Raw genomic sequence first — 21249 nt, forward strand, 5'->3', positions numbered from 1 at the left:
ATTGTAATTATGTCATTTATAGTACATGGAGTTAGGACAAATCAGTCATTTCATTTTTATTTTAAATTTCTAATACAACTCCTAGGATTAAAAGTCTTGCAAATAATTTTTTAATTTCACTAATTTCAAATTTGTTATTATTTTTTAAAGTTGTTTCATACATTTATAAGATAAACATAACCAGTATTCTTGACCACCTGCTGGAAATATAATTGCTAAAGTACTCTATGTAAGATAAATAATACATTGAAAGTAAAGATTTAACATGTGTTAAGTATCAAGTACCTAATTATGTACTTATAAAATTGGGTAATTTTGTTAATTTTCAAATAAATTCAGCCTGTAAAATCCTAATGTACAGAGGGTTGAGAACACATGCTATTTTTGATTGATGTCAACCTTTTATTCTACATTGTACATAGCATAGAAGTTGTAACTATAGTCATAAAAAATAAAAATCCATTGGTGGGGGAGTATAAGTGCTTGTGGTTATTTTAAACACAACCCTAAAAGTCAAGAATATAACATTTGAAAAGATGAAACCATTGTCCAAAAGCTGCACATGAGCTGATTTTTGTTATTTGTCTCTGATGGTGCATCTTTAAATTTCTGAAAGACATCATGAATACTTTAGCCGCTGATTATTATTAAAGCCATCCGGGTATAACAATTCCATATTCGGAGGCCCGGCTGCTGCAGGGCGGCTGAAAGGACGGTGTCCCTCAACGTCATATAAACATTGTCTGTCTGTGAAGGCTCCTCTTTGGTTTAGTTTAGTTCGTGGTCGTATGTTACTTGTGTGTCATGTGCAACATGGCGTCACTTTGTGAGCTGACTGCTCGGGGGTCACTGAAAATGAGCCACTTCACTTAAAATTATCCTTCATGTTAGTTTGTGGTGCTTGAGTATTTAAATGCATAGCATAGCTTAATCACATCGCATCACTTTGTGATTTCAACAAGTACACTGTAATAGTTCTTTGACTGTTTCTCTTATGGCAGTTTTCTAGCCCATTATATGGGCGTTTGTAGTCTTCTGACATGAGGTGAATGTTTAAATGACACAAAAGATTTTGTTGAAAGAGCACTGAATGATGTAAGTTTAATCTCTGTTCTATACCTTGCTTCGCTACCATCTAGCTACATGAGTCTTAGGAAGTCACTCAGAGGTACAGAACGATCCACTGGATCGAATCACTGATTGCCAAATTTGAGTCCCACTTACTAGCTGTTTAATAAGGGCCATTTATTAGCTGTTGGTCCTCAGGCAAATTACCTCACCTCTCTGTCTCCAGGTTCCCATCTGTAAAATAGAACTGACAATAGTACCTGCCTTATAAAGTTATTAAGAAGATTAAATCAGTCTCCATTCGTGAAGTACTTAGCATAGTGCCTATATGACTGTTTAATAAAACTTTAACATGATTGGGTTTCATTGGATTTGATGTCTCTAAGAGTCCAGTTGGAAGATTCCATTATTTTAAGTTTCTGTTTCTTGCGTTTGTTTTGAACACACCTTTAACTTACTAAACATGCTGGTGAGGACATTGTTTCTATGTACAGTGGTAGTGGCTATGTGTTTAACCATCGGTAATTTTTTGTCTTAATTTGTTTTAACTTAAGGCCCATGTGTAACTAAAAAATGGCTTTGAAATCTAGGCAAAAATCTATATACAGTATCTCAGAGTTGTGTAGATGTGAGAGCCCCTATAACTGGGCTTGGAACTTGTTTTCACATTGTGTGGACATTTTCTTTACCTTCTAAAGGGTTAATGTCCCTTATTTCACTTTTCAATTTCTGTCTTTATAAATGTTCTATTGGATGGCAGTCTATTTGGAAAACAATGTGATGATTGCTTTTCACCTCTGTAGTGTCCGTGAAAATATTTCACTGTTTATCAGTTTTCTTTAGTACAGGTTGGTACATGACTTCTATCTTTTTGTCTTGTCACACACCCATAACTCTTTGTGAAACAATCCACAGTCTCTTTTAATCGAGCTTGATACCTGTTAAGTTGAAATATTTTGTAGGCCATATAGCAGTCTTACTTCAGAATAAGAGATTGGTGGTAGATGGATGGATTCGTTTGTTCGTCAAAGACAGGACATGCCTACCAGCGTGAAAGAGACCATTGAAACTGGAACTCATTTCCGCTGATGGGAGAAAGTCCAGCCAAGATAGTGGGCTTATTATTTAGAGAGAATGATGACGGCAACAGGAGGAGGCAGTCCTGACAGGCAGGGGGTAGGAATCCAGGAAAGCCAGCAAGGTGTAACAGATGGTGTCCCAGCTTGTGGGTAGGCCCTGGTGACACAGAGTCTGGAAGCAGGCGCTAGATATCCAGGCAGATAAACAGAGAGTCTGATCACAGATAGTGGGAGTCCAGGGTTGGGGCTGGGGCTGGGGCCTGGTATCCAGAGGCCCATTTTGGAGGGAGTTGGAGAACATGGTAATCCCAGGGAATGAGCACTGACTTAATTTGGTGTGAAGTGAGCCCTTTGATCAGAGGCAATGCTGTGTGGAATACCGTGATGATGAATAAGGCATTCTGTAAATGTATGGATAGTAGTTTTGGCAGCAGGAAAGAAAATTGATATCCAGAGTGTCTGTTGCAATACGAATAAAACTTCTCCCTTTCTGTGATGGAAGCAGTCCAGTATAATCAATCTGCCACCAGATAGCTGGCTGATCATCCGTGTGCCATATTGGGAACTCAGTGTTGTATCTGCTGCTAGCAGATTGTGCACTCAGCGGTGGCTGTAGCCAGGTCCACCTTGATGAGAGGAATTCAGCGTTATTGAGCCCACATATGATCTTTACCTCGGCCTTGATGACTATTATTCATATGCCCATTGGGCAATGACAGCAGTGTCTGGGGAAAGGGCAGTGTTTGCACAAAATAGGTCGTCCTATCCATTTCATCATTAAAATCCTCCTGTGCTGAGGTGACCGTTTGGTGAGCATCCACATAGGACACATATATGTTTATGTTCTTTGCCCATTAAGAGTGGTCTAGTCACATCTACACAATGGAATACTATGCCACTATAAAAAAGAAGGAACTTTTACCATTTGCAACAGCATGGATGGAACTGGAGAGCATTATGCTAAGCGAAATAAGCCAGTCAGAGAAAGATAAATATCACATGATATCACTCATATGTGGGATATAATGATCAACATAAACTGATGAACAAGAATAGATCCAGAGACAAATGGTAGGGAGGTGGGGGGTTAGAGAGCAACCAAAGGGCTTGTATGCATGCATATTAGCATAACCAATGGACACAGACACTGGGGTGGTGGGGGCTTGCCCGGGGTGGGAATGGGTGAGCGGGAGTGGAGGAGGGTCAATCGGGGGGAAAAAGGAAATGTATGTAAAACCTTAGACAATAATAAAATAAAAAAAGTGGTCTATTCATATAACTCGTCCCAAATTTTCTTTTCACCAATTTTCCAATTATTTTCTTTCCAAATTACTATCCAGTCATGTCATTAGCCACAGCCTGTCAGTTAGTACAGTTTTGTACCTCTGGCCATTTCCCTCCCCAATCAAATCAATACCTAGAATCACTGTTCGAAGTTCTGCTCCCTGGGAGGGTTTCCCTTCACCATTGTCCTCCAGGATGTATGACAAAGGGGCTGGCATGCAACAGCTGTCCACTTTCAGGGCGTGCCCACACATTGTCCAGAACCAGTCTCAAGTTTTCTCTTCCTCCGTCAACTAGTTTTAGGGAACTCCCCAGGAGGCAATAGGTATGGGCTGGTAGAAGGCAATATAGTAGGAGAAGGGGCCATGGGCATTTGGGCCACTTTGATAATTTTCCTTTTCCCAGTGCATAGTTACCTTAGTAAATAGTTGTTACAGGCTCTTTTGGAGAAGGCTAGGAGAAAGGTCAACAATGTGAATTTTTGACAGTATAGCAGGTTTTCAAAGGAGCCAGCTTTCCCTTTATTTAAGGGGCTCTCGGTCTATAAAGTAGGTCAGGACTATGAATTGACTGAGAGGTTGTGACTCTGTTTTGATCATTTAAAATAGGCATCTGTTCAGTTGTCCCAGAACTCATATGCTTATACAGATCAAGTAAGAATTTTTTAAATCGCCCATCTATTTTCTAGGGACACCACAATCAACTAGCCGTACCCTTGGTCTCTCTTTGCAAGTCAGACTATTCTGATTATTGCTTTGACTCGGCTGTCCATTGTAGTAACCACATCTACCTTGTCTTTGGTGAATAAGGGCTGCAACTTGCCCCTGCCACCCTGGCATCCAGTTATCCCCATTGCATTCAGAAATCCAAGTTCAATGGCAGCAATTTTTACTGCAATTTCTGATCTGTAGAGAAGTGTGACCACAGAGTTCCTCAAGGATGCTGGGGCTCTCTTCACAAATTCATTTCTTTCAGGGTAGCTACTCTAGAGGTAGGTGAACAGGTTTAACATGATAAAGCCACGTTAGCATCTATTTTACAGTATACCAAGGTGCTCAGTTTTGGCATTTTGACTTCCACAATGATCCAACACCCTTACTATCCATGTACACACTGATTCCCCAGATAGGTTTCTGTCTGTATAAGTTGGAAAAACTACGCAGGTCTTCTGACATTTAGCACACTTCCTCATGGACATTGTACCTCACCCTTTGGGGTCTACAAGACAGTCTAGCTGCAATTCTAAAAGCAAAGAGAGGTGGCACTGTTCGCTCCCAAGGAGACTCAGCATTGTCTTTCAAGGTAAGGAGAGGCTAGTACAGGTTCTTCAGGCAAAGCAGGGCTTGACCTCCTCAGACAGAAGTGAAAAGGTGCCTTTTACTGGCAAAGATGACTAAGAAGAAGTTAGGGGTTTGATATCTTCAGCTTCTTTGGGATTTCTCAGATGTCTCTATTCCAATTTTCGGATCCAATTCTTTCCCACCCAATGCCCTCACTTTAACAGAAGCCGTTCTGCAAGATTGGGAATTCAGTTTGTGTTGTAATTCAATAATTTAGAGGATACGTTTTGGCGTTTGAAATCTCAATCCTGCAGCTACAGGAAATACAGGTTTCTTTCCAGTTGGACATAGAAGCTTTCAGCCATGTGTGTATAGAGCTTGAACTGAGAATTTCAAGCCCTGAGCTCATTGTTTTAGTTCCCTTCTTCTATAGCATGGTTAAGGAGGAACAGGCCAAGGAAGAGATGTTATGATTATGGTTTATGTGGAGGCTGGTTAGGCAAGTCCAAAATCCATAGGACAGGTTGGCAGGATGGGAAAATTCTGGCAGGAACTGAAGCCACAGTCGATAGGTGGAATTTCTTCTTCCTCAGGGAAACCACTGCTCTGTTCTTTCAACTGATTGGGTTAGGCCCACCCAGATTATTGAGGATAATCTCCCCTATTTAAACCAATTAATTATAGATGTTCATCACATCTGTAAAACTTTTTTACAGCATCATCTAGATTAGTTTGAATAACTGGGACTAGAGCCTACCTGAGCTGACACATTAAACTGACCAATCCAATAGTTAATCTCTGACAATCAGCACCTCCCTCTTCCACTAGGTGCCTTTCCCAGCTTCCATTTGTGATCACCTCTGTCTTATTTTAGACCAAATAATCTTGGTGCCTGAGGCCAAATTCCTTCTGTTGCCTCTCCCAGGCTTTCCCAAGCTCTAATCCTGAAGATCTGAGGATATGGAACAAAAATGGACATGGTACTTGCTGTCATGGGAGTTACTGGTAATAGTCTAGTAGAGAAGACAGATATACTACACATAGAAATAGCTGCTAATTGTCATGAGTGTTATGGGGGAGGGAGGGTAATGTGGATTGTTTGAAAGCTTAAACTTACTACTTATAGTGCTAACAAAAGTCACTTAATTTTTTTAAAAAATTGGATAACTGTTATAAGAAAATTCATAGGAAAATAGTCATTTTAGGTTTTACTCTTCTATTTATAAAACACTGAGAAATATTTATGTTCTGTCCAGCTATAAGGCTTTGAAACTTAGAAACTAAAGAAGGTGCTTGAAATTGCAAAATTTGAGCTCAATGACAATAGTATTATATTTTTCTTCTTCCCTTGATAGTAATTTATCTTATATGGCATTGTGAGTTTTTTGTTTGCCTGGGTTTATAATATTCTTAGGAATTGTTTTTTTTTTCTTTCTTTTTAACTAGGAATTTCAGGTTTAGCACCTGCAAATTTTATACCTAAAAACAATTGTTTATTGAGCTATTGTCGGTGCCAGCAGAATCTGACCAGTGTAAGGCCTATCGCCATTAAATAACAGATCCAGTAAGTCTGTTGCATAAAAGAATATTGTGTTGTAGAAATCATATCATCAAACTTTAAATGATCTTTTTAAAAATAGCAACAATAGCATAAATCTCATTTTTGTTTTTGGTAAACCAAACACTACAACTTTTTCTTTTGCCTTTTTTTAAAATTTATTTTTTTAATTGTCTAAAGTTTTACATATATCTTTTTTCCCCCCAATTGGCCCTTCCCCCGCCCCAGCCATTCCCACCCCAGGCAAGCCACCACTGCCCCAGTGTCTATGTCCATTGGTTATGCATGCATTCAAGTCCTTTGGTTTAAGCATATCCTATCTAATAATAGATAAACATGGTAATTGACTGTACCTTCGCTATGCCTCCCATTGGATAATCGGCAAGATATGCAAATTAACCACCAACAAAGATGGCGGTTAATTTGCATAATTAGGCACAAAGCATCCGAGTGAAGACTGAAGGTGGCTCTGGTCGTAGCAGCGAGGGCTGTGAAGGCGGCTCTGGCCGGAGTGAAGGCCTGGGTCCCGGGTACTGGAGGAAAACCAGTGCTGGCCGCCAGGGGAAGGGAAGGCCTATTGCATGAATCTTTTCGTGCAACAGTCCTCTAGTTTTTGAATAACTGGCAAGTATCAGTTCATAGGGAATTGAATGAAATTTGTTTACTTAAATAGATTTTAAATATAGTACTTGAATTTGAGAAAAATAAATTTGCCTAGCTATTGTGGCAAGAAATTGTTCCTATAACATCACGAAAAGCTTCTTAGACAAACTGATTTATCAGTGCTGAGATCAGTGTGTCAGCTGGATGGTCTCACTCCTCTGACCCTGGCCACATGATGTAGCAGGACCACCGAGTTACAGCTTTAGACATGCAGCCCGCCAACCAGAAGCCCAGCTGGGAGGAACGAGGGAGCAAGGAGGTTGATGGAGAAGTTGGGACTCTTGCTGGTGGAAGAGAAGGGAAGCAAGAGCATCCCAACATTGTAAGATGTGATATTGAGAATGTAGAGGTAGAAATGGCATGTGGGTAAAAATAAATCATTTATCAAGGAAGACAAGGTCACCGGTGATCCATATGTTTGCTCCAAGGCACACAATATATTTGCCATGTATAGCTTCACTGGGTTCACCTCTTCAGAGGGGCTGTCTCTGAACTCTTCCCCTAATTTAGATTGTTCTTGAGTTCTCATTATTCCCTAACAACCAACGTACCCCCTTTATAGCCTTCATGAAAACTGCAAAATATGTATTTGATCACTTATATATGTTCTATTATCTCCCTTAGTCTTTAGGTCAGTGGTTCTCAACCTTCTGGCCCTTAAATACAGTTCCTCATGTTGTGACCCAACCATAAAATTATTTTCGTTGCTACTTCATAACTGTAATGTTGCTACTGTTATGAATCGTCATGTAAATATCTGATATGCAGGATGGTCTTAGGCGACCCCTGTGAAAGGGTCGTTCGACCGCCGAAGGGGTCGCGACCCACAGGTTGAGACAGGTTCTTGTCTTTTTTGTTTACCACATTACCTACCCCCACACTAGCTTCTAGTTGTTTAGTCCTGGTTGTTAAATAAATGAATGACAATGAAAGCTTTCAATTGGTTGCTCTTGGCTTTTCCCTTTATCCAGCGTGAGTTTAACATTGCTGCTCTTGGCTACTTGTTTCTTTGAAGCTCTCATAAAGGTCACCCAAATGTTCAGGAATGCTTATGTTCATTTTGTTTTGCTTTCTGGAGTGCTTATTCAGTTGACTTGCAATAGGTGTTGGTGATTGTTTACACCCAAAGTGAACCTGTTCTTCATAAATTAGTATCGTGATTTATGTTCACGTCAATAGTTACTTTTTATTGATACCAATGACGGATGTTAAGATGATACTTTAGAACTAATTTAGCTTTAGTTTTCAGGGTAATGTGTAGAATGAATAGTGAGGGGAATTTATGAGAGAATGATTACAGAAAGCATTTGGATTGTCTCTTGCTTTGGGGATATCTGCAGGCTGCTTCCTTTTCCATCATAGTTAAGCAAGGGCTGTGTGGGATCTTTCTTACAAACTGTATTGATATTTATTGAGTTCTCTTCAGCTTTGTGTTTCTAAGCTTTGAAAGACGAAGGAGTAATTAAATTTAAACATTGGCTCTCGCCCACATCTAAAAGTATTTATGCTACCAATAAAAGTCCTCTCACTACAGGTTCACAGATGCAGAAACCATGCAGCTCTTGCTAGAGCAATTAAAGAACATAACTAAAGATAAGGGCTTTGTCAAATATCCAATATGTGCTGGTGTACATGTTAACCTTAAAAAAAACCACTCATAGATTATAGTTCTCTGCTATTGTCCCAAATCTCTAGATTAAGCTCTTTACATAATGTTGATTAGGATATGCATTAAAATTAAATTTACTAATATTTCAGACAAATTTTAAAGAAAAACCTGCCAGGACCCTTAGTTTACTAATTGGGAATAATTAGAAATATTATGTACTTTTTATCTTCTAAAGGTCTCTAAAATGTTTTTGGGATATGTTGGTTTTGTGCTATGCTGGAGTACTTAGTAGGATATTAGACATAATATTAGATATTATATGTGCAAAAGTGTTTTGGGTGATGTCATTTATTATCATGCCTTGACAACATCTGCACATATGGGAGTTGGATTCGTTACTATATAATTATGGTAATTGAATGATCCTTACTAAAATGATGAGTCAAATTCAATTAATAAATTCAGAAAAGTAATATATGTATGATATTTATAACTTTTGGCTACCTATTACTCTAAAATGGAGTAGGAAATATATTGGCTTGGCTGAGTGCTTCAAGATTATGACTTAAATATTATCCCTTGAGGTGCAATAAATCCAATCACCCAACTTTTATGTTTCACTAATTGCCTTCATTATTTGTACACTCATTTCACCTTTTCATCAAGCTTACAGTTATTGTTCTCATGATGTAATGTGCACATCACTATGGAAATTCAATGAGATTGAGTTCCTTAGCGCTAGGGGCCCTCTGTGTGAAGCATTCTTTATAAATTAGTGCCAGGGGAGGGTCTCATGTTCTTGGCAAGAGCAGCCCTGACTCAGGACCATGCCTGGCTGCTATATCTTCTTACCTTTAATCTGAACCAGGGAGTCACTGACGACAAGGTGTCTGGAGGAAACAGGAGTCTCCTCAATAGGGAAGCTTCAGCATTCATTCTAATTGTGCCTTTGCCTCTCCACAGTTCATCACAAAATAAAGGAAGGATATGTTGTAATCTCAGAGAAGTTGTGGGAATTAAGGAGATATTCCCATGAATGGATTTGGTCAACTTTGGATGTGACTAAACATGAACAGTGCAGTTTCAGAACCATAAGGCATAAACATTACTAAAGGCAAATGGGAGGGTTTATATTCTATGAGGAGATGGAGTGAAAATAAATCAGATAACTATTAATGGATTTCTTATCCAGGAACCATTATTGAAACGGTCCCGGTGATATGTGCCCCTTCTGTCTTTGTTGCTTTGATGTGCTATTATTAAAATCACAGTCGCAAGGCTCAGAGAGAAAAGGCTGCTTTGGGGAACAGTTTCAAGAAAGCATCAGTTCTAGTTTGCCAAAGCTCTAGGAAAATCCTTCTCTCCAGAAAATAAGAAGGAGCAGTAATAATTGGTTAGTGTGTTTGAATTGGACTCAACACCTGAGTTTGAGTTTTGATCCTAGCACTAACCGGAGGTTGGCTTGGCAACCTCTCACAGCTTCAGCTTCTCATCAATGAATTGAGGATAATCATATATCTTGAGAATGTTATTATTACTATATTGTTGCTAGTACTAATAATGCTATTATTGTTCCTGTAAAACAGGGATTAAGTTTAGGCTCTGTAGTCAGGGAGAACTGGGATTAAATCCCCAAACTTTCTAAATGGGCAACCTTGGCTATTTACTTAGCCTCTATGAATTTAGTTTCATCCTTAAAATGGAGATGACATTGGTTCCTCCCCAATAGAGCTGTTTGAGGATAAAAGACAACAAAATTATGAGTTCCTGGCTCATTTGAGGCACTTGATAATGCTAGATATTTATATTAACAATGGCAGTTATTAATTTATTTAATATTCATTCGATGAAGTTTTATTAAGCACCTACTTACCATCTGCTTGGCACTCTTCTAGATACTGGAGACATAGTATTAAGTACAACAGAATCATGGCCTAATGGAACTAACATTTTATAAAAATATTAAACAGTAGGCTTGAATTTTTTAATCAAAACTATTTTTTTATGAAGAACAAAAACTAGACTTTACCAAATGGAAGCCAGATGGACTTTTCAAATGAATAAAGATGTTTTATTTGCATATTATTTACGTGAAGATGGGTGCGCTTCTAAATACTTTAAAATAATTTTTTCTTGATGTTTGAAGATCTCTGCCTCTCAGAATTTTATTTACTCTATTAGTTTAAATAACAAAATTATTGAGGCTTTATATACACACGTAGAATACATCTGAATATTTTTAAATTTCTAGCCAGAGAGTTAGTACATAGTTTCAAAATCGTTGGCATCGGAATATTGAGCTGTTATCATGCTGTTTCCCTCAGGGGAAACACTGGGAATGATGAATCTATTGATAAATCAAACTAAGTACAAAATCATCCTGCAAGGCCATTTGGATATTACATGATTTATCTATAGGTACTTTATTTCCTCACACAAGTATGGGATAAGCTTTAACTTAGTGAAGGAGAATATCCTTCTCCCATCACTAAGGCTCATGGCAAGGATTTCACATTTTGAAGGAAGACATTCTTAATTAGCATTTGAATTTCTAATTTAGTAAACTCAAGTCTCAAACCTTTTAGCCGTAAAGTTGTCTATGTATGTGACTAATATTGATTTAATGAAGTAGCAAGAGGGGAAATTGTAAATGCAAAAGTAAAGTAATTGGCAAATCTATTAGCTGAGATATTTCTGCTTATGCTATCTTGAGAAGACACAAATAAAGAAAAAAGTAAAAACCAAGGACCTTTTACATAGAAAGACAGAGAATGACAGTCAGCAGTAGAAAGAGCTGCACAAACAAGAAAAAATGAAAAACATTTATCCTGTGCAGCATGATATTAAAATATTCTGAAGAACATGAAAATTAATCATCTACTTTAATTTGCCTTGACAAATGAGTTGGAAATGCCAAACAAATTTCTGGATGAGTGAGAAGACTAAGCCTTTAGTCTTATGCTTATTTAATTCCAAAATATTCATGCCTTTTAGGCGTTCCAGTGATTATCATTCCAAACATATAATAAACTCCTTTGGCCATGAAGTCTGAGCAAAGAGGACATGACTGTGTCTATGGTTTAGTTTATAAGAGAGCCGATCTATAAAAGACCTATAGAATGCTAGAGTTGGATGGGGCCTTGGAGAAGAATACATTTGACTCTTTAATATCAGTCCTCTAATTTCTGAGGTCCTATATGCCATTGTCCGAATGAGTTGCCAATGAAGAGCAGAGGCAGAATTAGAGCCCAGGTCTTCTGAGAGCCTCTCCAGTGTTCTTCTCACCACATCATATTGTCTTTTCAGTGCATAAGGCAACATGGGCTTCTCTGCTCTTGCCCACGTTCTCAACATCAATGAATGTGCATACAAGCGTGATACACCCACCATGTTTCCTGGGGCTTTCCTTATGCATGTCGGAATCCACTAGGTTCTGCTGTGTTCAGAAAACATATGAATCCTCCAGCTTTGTTATTATTTAAGATTGCTTTGGTTACTTTACGTTCCGTGCATTCCAGTTGAATTTTAGAATCAGCTTGTCAATTTCTGCAGAAAAGCAGTCGAGAATTTTGCTGAGGCTTGTGCTTGAATTTGTATATCAGTTTGGGGAGTATTACCATCTTAACCATATTCAGTCTTCAGATCCAAAATCTTAGGTAATAAAGAGGGAATATGCTAATTGACCCTCACACCATCACAAAGATTGTGGCACCCACAGCCAATAAGGAGGGAATATGCTAATTGACTACCATGCCCTCAAAGATGGCAGCACCCACAGCCAATAGGGAGGAAATATGCTAATTGACTACCATGCCCTCAAAGATAGCAGCGCCCACAGCCACAATATGGCCGGCAGGGGTGGGCAGTTGTGGCTGACCAGGCCAGCAGGGGAGGGCAGTTATGGGCGACCAGGCTGGCAGGGGAGGGCAGTTGGGGGTGACCAGGCCTACAGGGGAGGGCAGTTATGGGTGACCAGGCTGGCAGGGGAGAGTAGTTAGGGGCAACTGGGCTGGCAGGGGAGGGCAGTTGGGGGCAATTGGGCCTGCAGGGGAGCAGTTAGGCATTGATCAGGCTGGTAGGGAAGTGATTAGGGGGTGATCAGGCTGGCAGGCAGAAGCAGTTAGGGGCAATCAGGCAGGTGAGTGGTTGGGAGTCAGCAGTCCCGGATTGTGAGAGGGATGTCCGAGGGGTCCCAGATTGGAGAGGGTGCAGGCTGGGCTGAGGGACACCCCCGCCCCCGTGCACCAACTTCATGCACCAGGCCTCTAGTCTATCTATAAAAATCTACCTTCCTTTCTTTCATGGACCAATTTTGAGGCAGAGGAAAATCTCTAGTGACATTCTCCATAGCGCTGTTCTTGGCAGAGCTTTGTTAAGTATCAGAAGGCATTCTTTTCCAACTTTGTTAATGACATAAGCCTGGAAGGGACGGCATTTGTAGAATTGATACTTAGTCCAGATTGATGAACTGAAACCAACAATATGAAATTTGTCAGCCTTAAAAGTAAATAACGATATTTAGGTTCAATATTTTAACTGCTTAACAACAGATTGGAAAAGGTTTTGAAAATACCAAATTATGGACAGTCGATATTTATTTCAGTTTGAGAAGCGTGGAGGTGAGTGGAATCATTCTGCTGGAAATCAGGCTCTTTCCATTAAGCATGAATGCTCCTTTCATCACTTCTTTCACCAATGTTTGTATTGTCACGATTGCGTGGATTTCCTCATACGTGAAGGCCCACAAGATGATGTTATTTCAACTAGCGCAGTCTGCTCTGACAGCAGTAATCCTGCAATCCTAATATCGGCAACCACAAAATCAACCACCCAGGCAGATGATGTGACTGAACTAGCTGCGACAATCAGCAAGTGATTGATGTGTGGAGCAGAGCTTCAGCAGCAGCTGCTTCGCTGAGAGCTGGTTTCCGTGATTCACCCCTGCAGCTGCCATTTCTCTCGGAGCCAGATAAATCCTGACACGAACAAGCTGCTGTTCTAGGAGGTGTAAATTCAACTAGTAATTGAAAGTCACTGGCGTATGAGACAAGTAGTCATTCTCAAATTCAAAGAAGATCATTTTGGCATTCAATCTATTTTTGTTGAGTTTTTGTCCTGTTCATCATCTTTCTGTCTTGACGTGAAGCACATCTAAATAAATTAAATCATCTCTCAAAAGCAAATATATTTAGTGTAAAGAACTTAGCGTGCCTCATCAACAACACTCTAGGGAAAAATACATCCTTGTAAAAAGTATGTTAAGACTTCCTTTCGTTCTAAATTTAGACTTTAATGACGTGAATAGTTTTTAAGTTCAGCTATGAGTGAGTGTCCCTTGGCGGACAATGCGGATGGCAGTTGTGAAGTGCGCAGACTGTGGGGCCTAAAGCAGCGGCCGGCTATAATTGCCTCATCGGCTCTAAATGGACATGGATTAGAAAAGCGAACCCTCCCCCCTTTTTTAAGTTGACCCATTTACCTGGATTTTTTAAAAATCCTCAAAATGACGACAATGACGACGACAGAAAGAAACAAGGCTGAGCTGCACCACTAATGAAGACAAACAGGAGGACCAGGAATGAGCATTTCTGCCTGGGCCTCTTTGTTGATGAACTAAGTATGAAATCTTAACTCAGTTTGCTTCTCAGAGGGTGTGCTTACAGACAGTGCCCAAGACTCACTCTTCAATAGGCCCTTTAAAATGAATTGATTTCTAAATGCCACTGCAGATTTTTTCTTTATGTGATTCAAAATCTGAAATCAACAGTCTGTATCTTATTTACAGAGACACATCTATATACTAGTACACAGCATGTTATATAGTTAGCAAGGAAATATTTCCCTAAATAAGATTCCTCCAATACCTTTCTCTCTTATGTCTGCTTTCTTTAGACTAGCAAATAGCAGTGACAGAACGTCAGGGCAAAGAAGATTCAAGAGCTTGCAGCCCAAGAAATAGCAGGGACAAAACACACAGGAATTCAGAGTTAGTTTCGAAAGGAAGTGGAGGTCAGGAAAAGTGAAAAAAGTTGGCTATAAAGTCAGTTCTATTAATGAAAAGAAAAAATTACAGAGCATTTGAAAATTTCACCGACCTTTTCTGGTCCTGTGTTGGTAACATTATTTAGAGGCAATCTGGTTTTAGATGGAGCTGAGTTGAGACTCCTTATTCCCCAACAGAGAAATGGCCTGAGATCCTGTGCTAGACAGTTAATCTTCTAACGTGCAGTTTCTCCTTTAGTACAAAGAACATCCTATTAATGACTCTTATTTTTTTTAAGCACCATGTTAGACATTATACTAAGTACTTTTCAGGCATCGTCTCATTTAATCTTTGTAACACTGTAAGGCTGAAGTTTTATTTCCACATTATAAATAAGGGAAGTTGGGCTGAAATTGCCCAAGTTATAGCTGTTACTCTCTAGAACAGTGGTTCTCAACCTGGGCTGCAAATTAGAATCACCTGGGAATCTTTTTAAAATCCTGATTTCTGGGCCTCATATGTACAGCATTACATGACCTTTAGTGTTAGAATCTCTCCCAGCTTTAGCCTTCTCTGATAAGACCCTAAGGCAGTGGTTCTCAACCTTCCTACTGCCGAGACCCTTTAATACAGTTCCTCATGTTGTGGTGACCCCCAATTTCATTGTTACAAATTGAACATAATTAAAGCATAGTGATTAATCACAAAAACAATATGTAATTATATATGTGTTTTCCAATGGTCTTAGGCGACCCCAAAGGGGTCACGACCCACAGGTTGAGAACCACTGTCCTAAGGACTGTCTGACTTCCTTTACCCAGTGTTGTCACCATTGACACTGCCTCTCAACCAGACTCAAGAAAGTTAACCTTGTAAAGGCCCTTAAAGCTCCTACAGGCCATCTGTGAAGGTACGGAAATTAAAGTCCCAAGAGTTTAATGTTTTGTGAAAAGGTCATTTTCTAAGAGCATCTTGCCCTACTTGAAAGGGCACCACACTGTAATAATCTTTATTTTAAAAACAATTTTAAAAATTGGGGATCTAAGTTATTTTTGTACTCCTCTCCAGCTGCCACCTCTGTTCCTCTAGGAGTGTGTCAGACAACTTTCTGGAAAATATGCAAGATGACAACACATTTAAAGCTAGTCCTGAACTGCCAGCCTGCAAGGACATGTCTGTACTTTTTAAACAATCCTGCAATTGAACAGGTTTCTGGTCTTATCAAGGTGGGAGGGGAAGGAACATCTGGTGTTAAAATATAATGCTAACAGGAAGTCTTATAAACAACCACATAGAAAAAAATGTGGCATGTCCAAGGTGACCTCTAAAGTAGAGGCATCAACTCTACTTTCCCTCGTGTTTGCTCTTTGCTGCTCTTATGGGTTGACTTATCGAGCACCACTACCATTACTGAGTCAGTATGCCTTTGTGTCAGGCAGACCTGGGTTCCAGTGTTGACACTGCTGGGCACTGGCTCTATGAAAACCTCAGGCATCCCATGGTATGGTATCACTGTTTACTTCTTAGGGCTTTTGTAAGGATTCAGTGAGAGAATATTTAAGACATCTGGAAAGTCAGGAGCACCCAGCAAATTGTTTGCTCCCCCCACCTTGTCCCTGCCCACCACACATACATGTTGGCATAGTCACTTTATTGTATAGCAGTTTTCATTGGCTTTTGTGAGCATAAATGTTTGAACACCAGATCTAAATCTGCTAGTAGGAATATACCAGCATGAGGGTTAGTACTTAAAACCTAACTCTTTTATAATTAACATAAAGATTCTTTTATTAACTGTGATGCCTAACAGTTTTCTATTTAGCCCCAGATATACCTATTAAACCATTGTGAGTCACATATCTGAGGCGTACGAGCTGATTTCCTGGTGTTTTAGGATTATGATATAAGAAAGGAATATAGGCTAAGAAATGTAATAGTGTTGGGAAAAATTTGAAGTTACTTCCTTTATTGACACTTTGCAAACAAACATTAAGAAGCAATGAGTAGTTTATAATAAATGTTCATTTGGTGCTTGGTGCTGTGGTTTTCATATGAAACATAGTAAGAGGGTAGAGAAAGGGGCTTTCCTGAATGATGAGAGTGGCTTTCAAATTATATGTTAAATGCCAGGAATTTTAGAACCACACAAGCCACCCCGAGGAGATGGGCAGGACAGATGGGTGAAGCATGACAATTTTGCATTTCTTGGTACTTAGTATTCTAAGTACCAAGAATCATAACACCTCCTTTTCCCACCCCTGACACACAGACACTCTTCCCTTATACTAACTTTTAAAAAAAAGCTTTTTATTTTTTCTTTCTCAAGCTAGTTTGATGGTGTACTGTAGCCTCTGTTAAGGTATTTTACAAACATTATAAAGGGGAGGTCATTTTAGAGCAGAACTTCCCACCCTGATTTACTTGGAGGAGTGGATAGTGATGTCTGGTCATTGTATTAGAAAAAAATAAAGAGGGGGTGTGGAATTCTAAAATTCAAGTCAGTATTAATAACTTAAAAAAGGAGGGATTATGAAACTCAAGTGTAACACTCAAAAACAAGGACAAAAATTATCTCCAGAGCAGCTTAAAGGCCATGGGTAATGCAATCACTCTGTGAAGAGGAAAAGGCGATTACTAACAGACTTTTCTTCAAAGGAAAGGAGGGGAATATCAATTTCTCATGCAAAGTGAATTCCTATGATTGGTTTCAATGAGGATGTAATGGTAAAGAATCCTAGAATTTCCCCTGATGTCCCTAGGATGGCTCTCAAGTACATTCTGCAGGCTAAAACTAGAGAGAAAAGAATCTTAAGGAAAAGTGAATATGGCAGGCTTCATCCATCTTTAGTGGACAGCGGGATGAAAAACAGGAATCTTTGGTCTGACTTTGTCCTAAAAAAATGCCCTCTTGGTTGGGTGGGTGAGTCCAGGGGGAACAAGGACTGTTGGAGGGCATGGTACAGCAATGGTACCTGAATACTCGGGGATGCTGGAGACCTTCCAGTATTAGTGATACAGGTGAATGCATCTGGCAAGTGATACAGATTTCCAAACTCTTGCTGCTGCTGCTTTTTAAAGTCTCTTATTTAATAATGGTTGTTTTAACTCATTCAAATACATGAAATGTTGACACCAAATTGAAGCTGCTATAGAAAGATTGCAGATGTTCTGTGGCTTATTGAAATTCCCATTTCTCTGAAACCATACCCTTAAATGGTCTTAATTGTACAAATTTGAGTGTTAAGAAAATGTCTAAATAATAAGACAATTAAATAACAATTAAATGTCTAAATAAATAACAATTAAAATAAAATGTTTATCTGTAAATTATATACAGAATACATTTTATTTTACGACAAGAAAATGGGAAGAAGAGCCATTACCACTTTCTCTGTTGGAGATGGCCACCTTTCTCTGAATCAGAAGTACAAACCAGGTCAGATTTCCCATGTTGGAAAGAGAGAATTTGTAGCTAACATAAAAGTGTTGTTACATTATTAGTTCACTTGGATACTGGCCATCTGCTAAAGAGTCATTTTAAAAAATTCCTCAGCTAAAATATCTATAATAATATCTATAATAATAAAAGCGTAATAAGCTAATTAGACAGGATGTCCTTCCGGTCGACCTTCCAGAAGAAGCCAGGTCTGTGAGGGCCGAGGCAGAGGTGGCCACTGCAGTGGCAGGGGGCCGAGCCCCTTGCACGAATTTCGTGCATTGGGCCTTTAGTATATATATACTAGTATATATATATAGTAGGAACATCACTGGACTAGGTGATTTTCAAGATCTCTGTTAATTCACAACTCCAAGTGTGCATGTGTTTCTGATATGATGGATTTCTACTGATCCACCCACACCTTGTAAGGCACGCACCACCCTTTGGTGAGACCATTGGCTTTTTTACCTTGCTGTCTTGTAGCTGTCATATAGAGAAACCAGGTTTTCTCTAGATTTAATTGTAGTTCCAAGATAATGGAGAGAGAATTAGACCTTGTGAAATAGCAACATCTTGCAAATTCTTCATTCTGTATTAAAGTTCAGAAAGAGCATATTAGAGCATGTAGTTATATTTATTGCATTTTAAGTTTCTGTCAATGTATTTAACATATATGACAATTATAATGTAACATAAATTATATTAGTCTATTAGTATAGTAATACTTATATAAAAATAAATATTCATATATAGGAGATGTGTGCCCCAAATATCATTTTTTTGTTGTTGTTAGGGGCATGCCACTGTTGAAGAACTTTTTCAGAAATTACTTTTTTGTCAGTAAAATTTTTGGTAACTGATAATTTAAAAGTTGAGTAGATCTTTAGCATATTTGGGTTTAGCATATCTAAATCTAAATTTTAATGTATGTGAGTAATCAAAATTATGTATGGAATATATAAGTATATTTGGGTATAATATAAGTACAAAGAAGTGGAGGGAGAAAATATGTTATTCTTCTATTTTTTGTTTTTTGGTTCTATTTCTATGAGCAGAGATAGATGGAAATTTATAAAAGCAAAATGAATGTAATCATAGACTAGGTACCACAATTGTAGGGATTTTTTTAAACACACATTTTAAAAACACAAATAGCAATGCTTAGTTTTATCTAACTAACTTTAAACTAGATTCTTCTTGGTTGTCTCTACTAGAGCTTTGACAAGAATTGTATGCAAGTGTGAAAAATATTAGGACTATAAAATATGTTTTCTTAATCTTATTTCTTAGGGGTGCATATTTGCATTATATCACAAAAAAATTTGAAGTTTATAAATTTTTATTTTTACTACTTCCCATGTGATTTTTTTTTCATTTATTTTTCTCTTCCTCTTTTCAGTTCCTTATATTCAGCCTGAACAAATAGAACTAAATTGAGGGGAAACAGTCCCGGATACAGAGTGAGAGGAACAGCGAAAACCATATGGGAAGCTGGGTAGGAATGAGGTTAAAAAATATCTGCTTTTGATTTTAAATTCTCCCAAGATGATAGAGTGTTCATTCAGGCAGCTCTGAGTCTGAAAAGCATCTTGAAACTCAAACAGATATTTATTGCATTCCTCCCACCATGTGCAAAATACTGTGCAAGACAAATGAGTCATAGTCCATGCCCTCAAAAGGCTAAACAAAAACTTATGTGAGGTGGGGCCAGAAGGTGCAGGCAATAATCAGAAACTTACATGTGATAACTTCAACAACAGAGATATCAGAGTATTTTAGAACCCAGAGGAGGGTACCTACCTAGCCCGGGGGGCAGAGAAGGCTTCTGGGAAAGGGATGCCCAAGTTAACCCTGAATGGATGAGTAGATGCTAGCCTGGGGATAAGAAGGGGGATGAGGGAGAAGAACTTCAGCCACAGAGGCAATATAAACAAGGCACACAGGTGCCATTGACTGGGCGTGTCTGCAGAGCTCTAGGATTAGTGCAGGTCATGCAGAGGTGACAATGAAGAGAGGTAGATGGGGGTGGGGGCAACTCCTGGCACCATGCACCCTGTGAAGGAGTTTGGAATTGATTCTATAGGTGATGGGGAGGCTGTGAAGGATTGATCATAGGATGATCATGAATAAATTTACTTTGCAGTAATTCCACCTGTGATTTGTGTAAAGAAGGATTTATAGGAAGCGAGAATGAGCACAAGAAAATCATTTTAGGATGCTGTTCAGTAGTCCAGGAAGAATGAATGGCAGGCTGTACTAGGGCAGTGGGAGTGTGGGGGAGGGAATTTGGGAGGAAGTGCCCTATTTCCCTGAGTGGCTAATGTGAATACTGATGGTTCATACTCCTAGTATTTTTCATCCTTCTTGTGTCAAGTGCTAAGCCCTGAGACACAGGGTTCACTCTGTGAACAAGAATTATATCTGTTCAGTTTATCTTGGTTTCTAGGAGCAAGATGATTGGATTTTTTCCCACATGGTGAGTGTGGTTGCTGGGAATATTGGCACAATGCCTCAGGGCATTGAAGGAAGATGCAACAAATGCAGACATTTTCTATAGTTGAATTCCAAAAGTGGGATGTGTTTCTACAACCTCCCAAATATGTAATCATGTCAAGTATTTTCTTTTTTTTTATATAGTACAGAATTACAAAATTTTATTTTCAATAAACAAAATATCTATTGAGCCCAGTATTTTCTTAAGAGTCATTTTTCTATGCCTACAAATGTTTGCTGTAATGGTCAGTCATTTTTAGGGAATGACTTTCTCAACTTACCATTAATCCCTAAAAGGATTGCTGAAGTAATTATCCACTGCATTTTGTAGTTGGTAATTCTAGGTACAAACACCTGTTACTTGAAATGAAGCCCTTTCGACTTTTATTAGAAAACTAGAGGCCCGGTGCACAAAATTCGTGCACAGGGCGGGAGGGGGTGTCCCTCAGCCCAGCCTGCACCCTCTCACAATTTGGGATTGCTGGCTCCTAACCACTCTGCCTGCCTGCCTTATCAGACCTAACCACTCGCCTACCTGCCTGATCGCCCCTAACCACTTGCCTGCCTGCCTGATTTCCCCTAACCACTCGCCTGCCTGCCTGATTGTCCCTAACCACCTCTGCCTCAGCCCCCGCCACCGCGACTTTGTTCGGAAGGATGTCCTCCAGAAGGATGTCCTTCAGAAGGTTGTTTGGCTGTCCAGTCTAATTAGCATATTATGCTTTTATTATTATAGATTTTAGTGTAGAATCTGGGATTCTGCTTGTCCCAAGAAAGTCAGGCAAGTCATGGT

At 39.1% G+C, this 21249-nt stretch overlaps 1 protein-coding gene across 3 annotated transcripts in view; it reads left to right on the forward strand.

Annotated features, from left to right (window-relative positions):
* The window catches only part of PKIB (cAMP-dependent protein kinase inhibitor beta), a 75226-nt gene that overhangs the window by 18495 nt on the left and 35482 nt on the right, over positions 1-21249 (forward strand). The gene's annotated exons all lie outside the window — the stretch shown is intronic.

Source organism: Myotis yumanensis, unplaced genomic scaffold (assembly GCF_028538775.1).
Source record: "Myotis yumanensis isolate MYYU_CA2020_CCGP unplaced genomic scaffold, mMyoYum1.0.hap1 SCAF_6, whole genome shotgun sequence".
In the NCBI taxonomy this organism is placed as follows: Eukaryota; Metazoa; Chordata; class Mammalia; order Chiroptera; family Vespertilionidae; genus Myotis; species Myotis yumanensis.